The sequence below is a fragment of the Leuciscus leuciscus genome (genome assembly GCF_965113295.1).
Source record: "Leuciscus leuciscus genome assembly, chromosome: 7".
Lineage (NCBI taxonomy): Eukaryota > Metazoa > Chordata > Actinopteri > Cypriniformes > Leuciscidae > Leuciscus > Leuciscus leuciscus.
Genome location: NC_138731.1, coordinates 8,904,132 through 8,913,785, shown reverse-complemented (window position 1 = coordinate 8,913,785; position 9,654 = coordinate 8,904,132). Strand labels below are relative to the sequence as shown.

General features: G+C 36.4%; 1 long non-coding RNA gene across 1 annotated transcript in view; it reads right to left on the bottom strand.

Moving 5' to 3' along the window:
• Positions 1-7,895: 7,895 nt before the first annotated feature.
• The window catches only part of LOC309503533, a 3,196-nt gene continuing 1,437 nt past the window's right edge, over positions 7,896-9,654 (bottom strand). The window contains exon 5 of the long non-coding RNA XR_014207700.1: positions 7,896-8,353. This is a non-coding gene — a long non-coding RNA (uncharacterized lncRNA). The remainder of the gene's footprint in view (positions 8,354-9,654) is intronic.

Below are 9,654 nucleotides of genomic sequence, written 5' to 3'. Positions count from 1 at the left end.
TTGATGACCTACAATTCAGAGAACATTCAGAAGCCGATCTGGATTAATAATGAACTTTATATCGAACAAAAAGAGAACGCCTGGTATACTCACCGAGATATGTGGCGTGCTTATTGCGTAACGTTAAGCTGCTGATAAATAACGCGATGTTTGTGCGAACGAGAATTGGGTCACGCTTCTTGAATGCGATGAACAAAATCGTATGATATAGTACGATTTAAACAATTCGTATGATTTAGCACGAATTCGCTGATACACTGGGATGTGTTTATGCGATGAACAAATCGTACGATTTCGCACGAGCCAGCTCCAATACAATTCAGAGAACATTTAGAAGCCGATATGGATTAATAAAGCACATATAATGAACTTTTTATCGAAACACCGTCTGGTATACTCACCGAGATGTGGCGTGCGGCCTGCGTAAACTGCTGATAAATAACGCGATATTGTGCGAACGAGAATTGGGTCACGCTTCTTGAATGCGATGAACAAAATCGTATGATATAGTACGATTTAAACAATTCGTATGATTTAGCACGAATTCGCTGATACACTGGGATGTGTTAATGCGATGAATATCGTACGATTTCGCACGAGCCAGCTCCAATACAATTCAGAGAACATTTAGAAGTCGATATGGATTAATAAAGCACAATTAATCCATTGTGTACGATTTCGTACGATTTTGTTCATCGCATTTAATACACCCCTGTGTAACAGCGAATTCGTGCTAAATCGCACGAATGTATTAAATCGTACTATATCAAACGATTTTTATCATCGCATTCAAGAAGCGTGACCCAATTCTCGTTCTCACAACATCGCGTTATTTATCAACAGTTTACGCACGCGGCACGCCACATGTCGGTGAGTAGGCTATACCAGACGGTGTTTCGATATAAAGTTCATTATATGTGCTTTATTAATCCATATCGCTTCTTGAATGCGATGATAAAAATCGTTTGATATAGTACGATTTAATACATTCGTGCGATTTAGCACGAATTCGCTGTTACACAGGGGTGTATTAAATGCGATGAACAAAATCGTACGATTTCGTACGAGCCAGCTCGTATGGTTTCGTACGATTTAGCCACTTGGTTAAATCGTGCGAATTAGTACGAATTCGCCGTGAGATAGGGTTGGAGAATCAGATGACGCTCTGATTGGTTTATTTCACGTTACGCCCAAACCACACCTATGAGTAATGAAGCTACTTCAGACCAACCCATTTTAGATTTGCGCCGAGATCCGCCCACAAATTTACTTGCATTTCGCGCTTGATACTTGCGTTTCAGATCGTTAAAATAGGGCCCACAGAGTTTCCAGTCTTTGGCTGCTTCCTCCTGTGCCTCTAATAGGCTGATATGAGCGGTCCCACAATGCTTTAGCTACTTTGTAGCCCTGGTAGTGTCTGGCTCCTTGTTTTGAGGAAATAATATTTTCATCTAGCAGTATTTGGTGACCACACATGAAAATGCAATATAGATAGTGTAAATGATATAACAAATCTGTTATTTGTTCTCGATCAAATAGTTTTGACTGAGGTCAAGGTTAAGTTTTTAAATAAATAATATTTTATATAAACAATATTGGCGTACCTGATTTTGAGAAATGGTATGTGTGTGTTAGACCGCTTAACATTGTGATTGCTATCAGGATATGAGGAGACTTTCAACCAGCATAATAATAAAAAATGGTAGACAATCACATATTGCACTTCAGCATTTTCCACTTTTATCTTTATATGGAAAAAATTCTGTATTCTTCAGGAGGGGCAGGTCCTCTATCCACCTTATTTTATTTATTTTTTAATGCCAAGGTATCAAAAATACAAGTACATAGCAAAAATGTAAAAGTTACATAAAATTAAATGATAATAAAATCCATAATTGATACATATATACATGGGCCTACATACAGGTTTCATATAGCCTATATATACATATACAAACAGAAGAAAAACAGAACAGAAAACTTTAATGAAATAAATTAAAAAGTTGAAACAATGTCATTGTCTTAAGAGCTTTAAGATTCTTTGATGATGAAATATGTTGGCTGTACTGTTGGACCTCTATCTTAAAAACAATGAATAAAGGATTTTGAAGAGAGAATTTACAACGGTGAATGTGAAATTTTGCAAGGAGCAATAATAGATTAATAATAAAGTATTCATTCATTTTAGCTTTTTGTATATTAAAGAAGCAAAACATTACATCCTTGAAAAACAAAGAGAAAGCCGGAAGCACATTGCAATTAATACAATTAAAAAATTCATCTCAAAATAACTTTGTGTGAGGACAATCCCAGAAGATATGAGGAACAGTTTCATCAGGGGCACCACAGAAAGAACAACTTCTATATCTGACTTAAACCTTTTCAAAAAAAGCTTTTACAGGGTAAAATTTGTGTAATAATTTGAATGAAATTTCTTTAACCTTGTTAGTTATTAAGTATTTCAAAGTCAGAGTCCATACTTTTTTCCAATCAATATGGTCAACCAAATTCATCCAATATGATGCCCCATATGGAATTGTTACAAGCTCCTTTTGAAAGAGAGATCTAATTCTATAATTACGTGATGAAGGATGTGACAAAAAGCACAGTTTTCCTACTGGGAGTTCAAATGGGTCTAAAGAAGTAGGTAAAGTGTTAGATCATCTAACAGACTCTCTTAGAAGCATAACAACTCCTTTAGGAGCAGCATCCATTACAATGGAAAATTCCTTGGGAGTTACTGGGAAATTGAATTTACGTAAAAATTCTTCATAATTTAAAGTGAATTTAATAACTGAGAAACAGTCAAAATTTGTTTCTCAAACCAATTACTAAAAAACAAAGACTTACTCTTATATACAATATCCCAGTTGTTCATAATAAAGTGCCGGTGAGGGGAAAAGTTATGCTTAAAGACCATGCAAGTAATGCTTGCTTATGGAACTTAGATAAGTAAGGGATTCTAGCAATATTATAATTGCAGATCAATAGGAAAGGGAGACCACCTCATTTGGAAAAGAAGTAATTAGGGATAAAATTCCAAATTGAATTTGGATTACACAAAAACTGCCTAATCCAATTAATTTTGAAAGTGTTGTTCAGAGATGAGAAATCAAGAAAATTCAACCCACCATCCTCATATGTATTCATTATTACAGACTTCTTAACATAGTGTATTTTGTTTTTCCAAATTAAATTGAAGAGGGTTTTATGGACTGTCCTACACATTATGTTGTCCACATCCAAAGAGAGTGCAGCATATGTTAACCTGGAGATACCCTCAGCCCAGGGGCGTAGAAATGACTTTGACATTGGGGGGGGGGGGGGGACATATTGGCCACTATGAATCAACATCCATCCCACCACCATAATAGTAACATACAGTATGGTGACGTGGTACAATATGTATGGAATCACAAACAGCAAATAAATAAAATCATCCAATCTGTTTATTATTAGACAAATATTGGAATTGCGAAACATAAAAGTGTACAAGCCCCCATGTAATTGCGGGCAGAAAGGAGAGTGGCACTTTACAAGGCAAATATTTGATTTGTAACCCCAAAAAAATACAAAAATACGACATAGTCACATACGGCTTTGGAAACAGGCAGGGTCTCTAAGGTAGGTATTGTCACATTCACCGTCTGTCATCGTCCTGTCTGCACTACACTACCCAGTATCCTCTGTCATAATCACCTTCACCTGTACATCGTCATGATCATCACCATCACCTGTGTTCCATCATCATCATCTCCTGCATCTGTATTGTCATTATCTCTGTGTATTTAGTTCCCTCTGTTTCTCTGTTTCATGGCTGGTTATTGTTTGAGCACACGCTCACTGTTTCGTGTCTTTCTTTATTAATAAACCTTTGCTATTTTGTATCTTTGCCTGACCTTCGTCTTCTTCGATCCGTGGATGTGACAGAATAACCAGCCACAAATATGGAGGAACCTGGCTCAGGGTTGGAGGGTCCAAGTTTTTTTTTTTTTTTTTTTTTGACAAAAACTACGATAAAACCTGTTGGAAAGCGTCTTTTGCAGCGATTTTTGTGTGAGCATATCAGTGAACCCCCCTGACCACTCGGTGAGTTTCACATCTTTGTAAACGAAAGTTTAATGCGTTTTTTGGAAGGATTGTTCCAGTGCCCATATGCAGCCATTATTTAGGTGGGGGGGGGAGAAGTGAAAGAAACCTAAAATTCTCGGGACAGGAGCATGTGTCCAAATTTTAATCTTAACCATTCGATTTCATCAGAAACGATCTGTAAACAGGGCTTTAAGTGTAAAATACCGAACTTGTCCTTTAAACAAAAAAACAAATTTTCAAACCACATTCAGAAAACCTCTGACTCTTCTGCAAAATCAAACAATTGCCTCAAAACCATAAATTAAACAATGCTCTCAATCATACACACAGTGAGTCAATATTATAAACACTACTGATCATTCGTTAGACACTACAGTACATCAAAAAATTAAGAACACAGAATCCAAAGCACGTAGTTACCGAAAAAAAGTGTATCGTAACTAAGTAAACAAATTTTGCAATTACATATCAAAAGTATAGTAATTACAACTTACAGTAGTAAGGTGAATAACTTGTATACTGTATGCACTGAAAGTATAGTATTGTACTGAATATTGTATAGTATTGAATGTGTGTATATTTAGCACTTGCATACTGTGAAAATATAGTGACCCAACTGCAAAAGACAAAAAGGTTACAGTAAAAAAACTCTAAATGAAAAGCATTATAGTCACTCAGAAGAGATGTGCAACTGCAGAATCAAGGTCAGTGAGGGAGATTTATTCTGCTTCAGCATCATGTCTTCATGTTGGGTTCAGACTGAGGACTTTATTCACATCACAGACAATGTCATCTCAGCAGGCAAAGGGAAAACCCCTAAAGCAGATCCAGCCTTGACAACATTCTCCACACTTGCTCTTTCTCATATTCCTCCTTGTTCACCATCTCTTACACACATACTCTTCCTCCTCTCCCTCTTATATTGTTTCCATTCATTGTTGGTATCAACATTCAGTGCAACATTTTGAGTCAATTTTGGCACTCTGAACTGACTTGTATTATGTACAGTTCGACAAATTAGATTAGGCTATTGAGAATTTGGGAGGTTTAGTGTTTTAGCAATTCGAAAAAGTGTATTTTACAACGTTTGTAAAATATTACTGTATTTTTGTATTCCGAGTTCAGAGTCTTGCAATATAATCAAAACCTAACACAAGCATGATGTAAATATAGAAAAGGGGGGAAAGAAAAAAAATGTTCAGATATAAATGTGCCTCAATACAGTTTGTTGTCCATGATGAAGAGTGTACATCTGTGTAGGTTTTACTGCCCTTCCTCCCCCATGGGGTCTCCTAGCACCCCTGGAAGAGCAAAAAAATGCACATTCTGCAAAGTCTGCAAATGCAACGTCTGATAAGCGTATCAAAGTTAAAATTGGTAGGACAATTATTTAGGTTATGTTTAATACATAATGTTGGACAGAGATGTCTGGCATTCATGGAAAGGTGTTATAAAAACATTTTAAATAGTGCCCACAGTAAAATACCAAATTTCAGTCTGGTTCTCAAATATGTCAAAGAGGTTTGTATAATGAACATATCTGGATGTCCCTTTGTTCATTAAAGATTGTATTTATTTAATTATATTACTAGACGTTTTTAAACTACATTACCCATAAGCCTCTATTACTGTGTCGATGGGACGGGCGCTGCAAATTGTAGTTCATTGAAGTGTGTAGTTACACTATAGGGTTAGGGTTAGGATCTCGGTAAATGTGTAATTTCTTTCAATATAGCAATACCTCATTGTTAACTGACAGTATTACTGATGTCATAACGACAGCAAAACATAGTTTGCGATATGGAGCGCTTTTTATTCTGACCTAAACGTTAGTCCAACCACAGCTTGTCCTGCTGGCGCCATGGAAACGTCAAAGCCACGTCACACTTGTCCATATACGGTATTTACAGGCTCTTCCGACTTTTGATGTACGCAAATCCAGGATATTTATTTATTTTGTTGTTGTTGTTGTTATTTTTCACTGAAAGAAATACAACAACGCTTAATTTCCCTGATCATGTATGTATAAGTTCTGCAATAAAAAAAAAACAAAAAAAACAGGCTCTTCCGACTGAAGATAGGATGTAACCCTACATGGATATAATTACAAAAAGTAGCCTATACTCTTTATAGTTATTCTAGCATGCAGTATTTTGTTTTAAAAAGATGTAAGTTAATCTCTTAATCAAATAAAATGCGTCTGTAACATTTAAAGATGATTGCACACACTTTGTACTAATTTCCCAAAATGTATTGATATGCCAAACTATTTAAAGACTTAAATTTTTTTTTTTTACTTTTTTTTTAAACAAACAAACCAACCAGGAGCCATCAGAAAATACATTATTTTCTTCCCTTTGAAGAACACATTGCCCCCCAAAATAAAAAATAATATATATATTTACATGATTCATTTTAAATGATTCTGCTGTGAATAAATGCAAGGCAAATATAAATAGTTAATGACAATTCTAATTATAAATGTTAAAGGAATTAATATATAATATTGTAATTGAACATTTCAAACAGGACTACAACATTTAAGTGACATTTTAATAGCTTTAGTAGTATTCTGTAGTATTTATTCATGGCTGGCATACCAGACCAATAGTTCAAGTAGACTTACTTATACTAAAACAAAAATATGTAAAAATAATGCCTTTTGGAAAGCCATTATGACAAACAGCACTAACTCTTACGATCTCTCACACTTCCTGGCTGTTGTGCAGTTCTACCAGAAAGACTCGGGAGGCAAAATAACATAACAAGTATGCATTTATTAACAGCCCAGCAAGCAAGTATTGAGATATAAAGTTCTTTGGCATTGGCCCCGTGCGTAGCTCGCAATCCGAGCGGAACGGAATCTGCATTTCCTGCCTGAAGACGAAGGCAGGGGCGCAGCCGAACCCCTGTGAGGTATGGGGAGGGACCATCCTGGTGGTGGTGGGGAGGATGAAGGGGAATGTAGGCGTCAGCATCTGCGAACTCAGACACGTGTAAGTACAGATTTTTTTTACTACAAGTTTTAGAACACGATTGGATAGATGAGAAGGTAATAAGTGACGTAACAATTGAGTCTTCCTGGCAGAACTTGCGCTAAAGCTTTCATTTCATGAAAAATGCAAAAGTTTTTTTTTTTTTTTTTTTTACACACCATTAAGAAAATAAACACAAAAAGAGACTGGGTAATGTGCAAAAAACTTTAATGAACAAAAGCAAGAAAAAAATAAATAAAAAACCTCAAAAATAAACTTCCAGGTGAGAGTCCAGGTGACTAGGTGACCACCTTAGAAACATTGCTAAGCTACATAATATGCTATCAGTTTCTGATGCAGAAAAGTTAGTTCATGCATTCATGACCTCGAGACTGGATTACTGTAATGCCTTATTAGCTGGTTGTCCTGCATCCTCAATAAACAAGCTACAGTTAGTCCAAAATGCCGCCGCTAGAGTTCTTACGAGATCAAGAAAATATGATCATATAACACAGATTTTATCATCACTGCATTGGTTACCTATAAAGCTCCGTATTAATTACAAGGTATTGCTACTGACTTATAAAGCCCTAAACGGCTTAGCTCCAGTCTATTTAACGGATCTTCTATCGCCCTATAATCCATCGCGCTCTTTAAGATCACTAAATTCAAGGCTTTTGGTCATACCTAGGATATTCAGAACCACCAAAGGAGGGAGAGCATTTTCACATTTGGCTCCAAAACTCTGGAATAGTCTTCCTGATACTGTTCGTTGCTCAGACCCGCTCTCCCAGTATAAAACTAGATTAAAGTCGCATCTCTTCAGCCAGGCATTCATATAATCCTACAGATCAAACTACAATCCGGCCTCTAGCTCATAAATGCCAGAGGAGAACTGGCCCCCGACTGAGCCTGGGTTCTCCCAAGGTTTTTTTTCTCCATTAGGTCACCTGATGGAGTTTTAGGACACCATTAGGTCACTTGATGGAGTTTTTCGGTTCCTTGCCACTGTTGCCTTTGGCTTGCTCAGTTGGGGATATTTTGGGGATATTTAATCTAATTTTATCAATCATTAAATTCCTCTTGAAACAAACTTTGTTGAATTATTTTAATTTAATACTGTGAAGCTGCTTTGATACAATCTGTATTGTGAAAAGCGCTATACAAATAAACTTGACTTGACTTGACTAGGCTGTCATGCTGAAAGCTGGTTGGGATCTGGGGACTTAGGCATAACATGTAGGAATTCACTGGCAGGCTCCCATGTGTCATGCCAGGTTTTGCCACTGTAAAATATCATAAGTGCACAAAATTTCATTAGAACAAAGAGGGAAAAAAAATAAAATTCACTGTTGGGTTAAATTTAGAGGGTTCCTTGAAATGTATTGATGCTTGTTAAAGTAGCATTAACTCTGGTTAAGCCCAGTGGTGGAATGTAACTGAGTACATGTACTCAATTTACTTAATAACAAATTTGAGGTACTGGACTTAATTGGTGTATTTTCATTTAGCACTTTTTTATACAACATTGCATCTCACAGGAAAATATGGTACTTTTTCCTAAACTACAATTGTCTGGCAGCTCTAGTTACACAATTTTCCATACAGTTTCTGTACATTGAAAGCCATGTATTTCCAAATTTACTGATTTCAAAATGTTTCTGATAAACTGAGGGATTAAGTTGTCATTAGTGGGAGGAGGAAAATGTTATGTCATCTACAACAGTTTAGAACACAGATCTTATGTTTGATGTTCTTATGTTCCTTTGAAAATAACATTTCCAGCACATACAACAGGATTCTCCATCTTAGAAAAACTAACTTATGACACATAAGAGTTTCAGATGCTGAAAAATTAATTTATGTGTGCATGAATCACTGCTACTTTTGTAATGCATTACCGAGTGGATGTCCTGCAGGCTCGATAAATAAGCTAGTTCAGAGCTAGAGCTAGCCGCTAGAGTACTTACTAGAAACAGAAAACATGATCACATCAGGACCATTTTATTGTCCATACATTGGCTGTCTGTCAGCTAATTTTAGAGTTCTATTAATTACTCAGAAAGCACTGAATGGTCCAGCTCCTCATTACCTATAATCCATTGTGTTAATCACAAAATTCCAGGATATTACAAATAGAATATTCTAAATGAAGACAAGGAGGTAGATCATTCTCCCATTTGTCTTTAAAATGATGGAATAGTCTTCTGAGCATTCCAAATTAGGACACACTCTCTCAGTCCAGACTAAAGACAGTCCAGATATTTGTCTTTAGTCTGGACTGAGAGAGTGTGTCTGAATTTGGAATGCTCGGAAGACTATTCCATAATTTTTCATCATCGGAATGCATGTCCTAAAGGTTACAAGGGCCTACCTGATGGATCTAGCTCTTCCAAATGCCTCTACCTCATTGCTATTTGCTTCTGAGTACTGACAATCGACCTCACTCCAGTTTCTCTAAAGACTACCTCAGAGGATGATTTACTGACGGGATCAACTACAGGACCAGGGAGTTTTCTCTTGCCACAGACAACACTGACATGAACTTCCATGCTGCTTGCAAGAAACCAGTTGAACTTTGCCTACA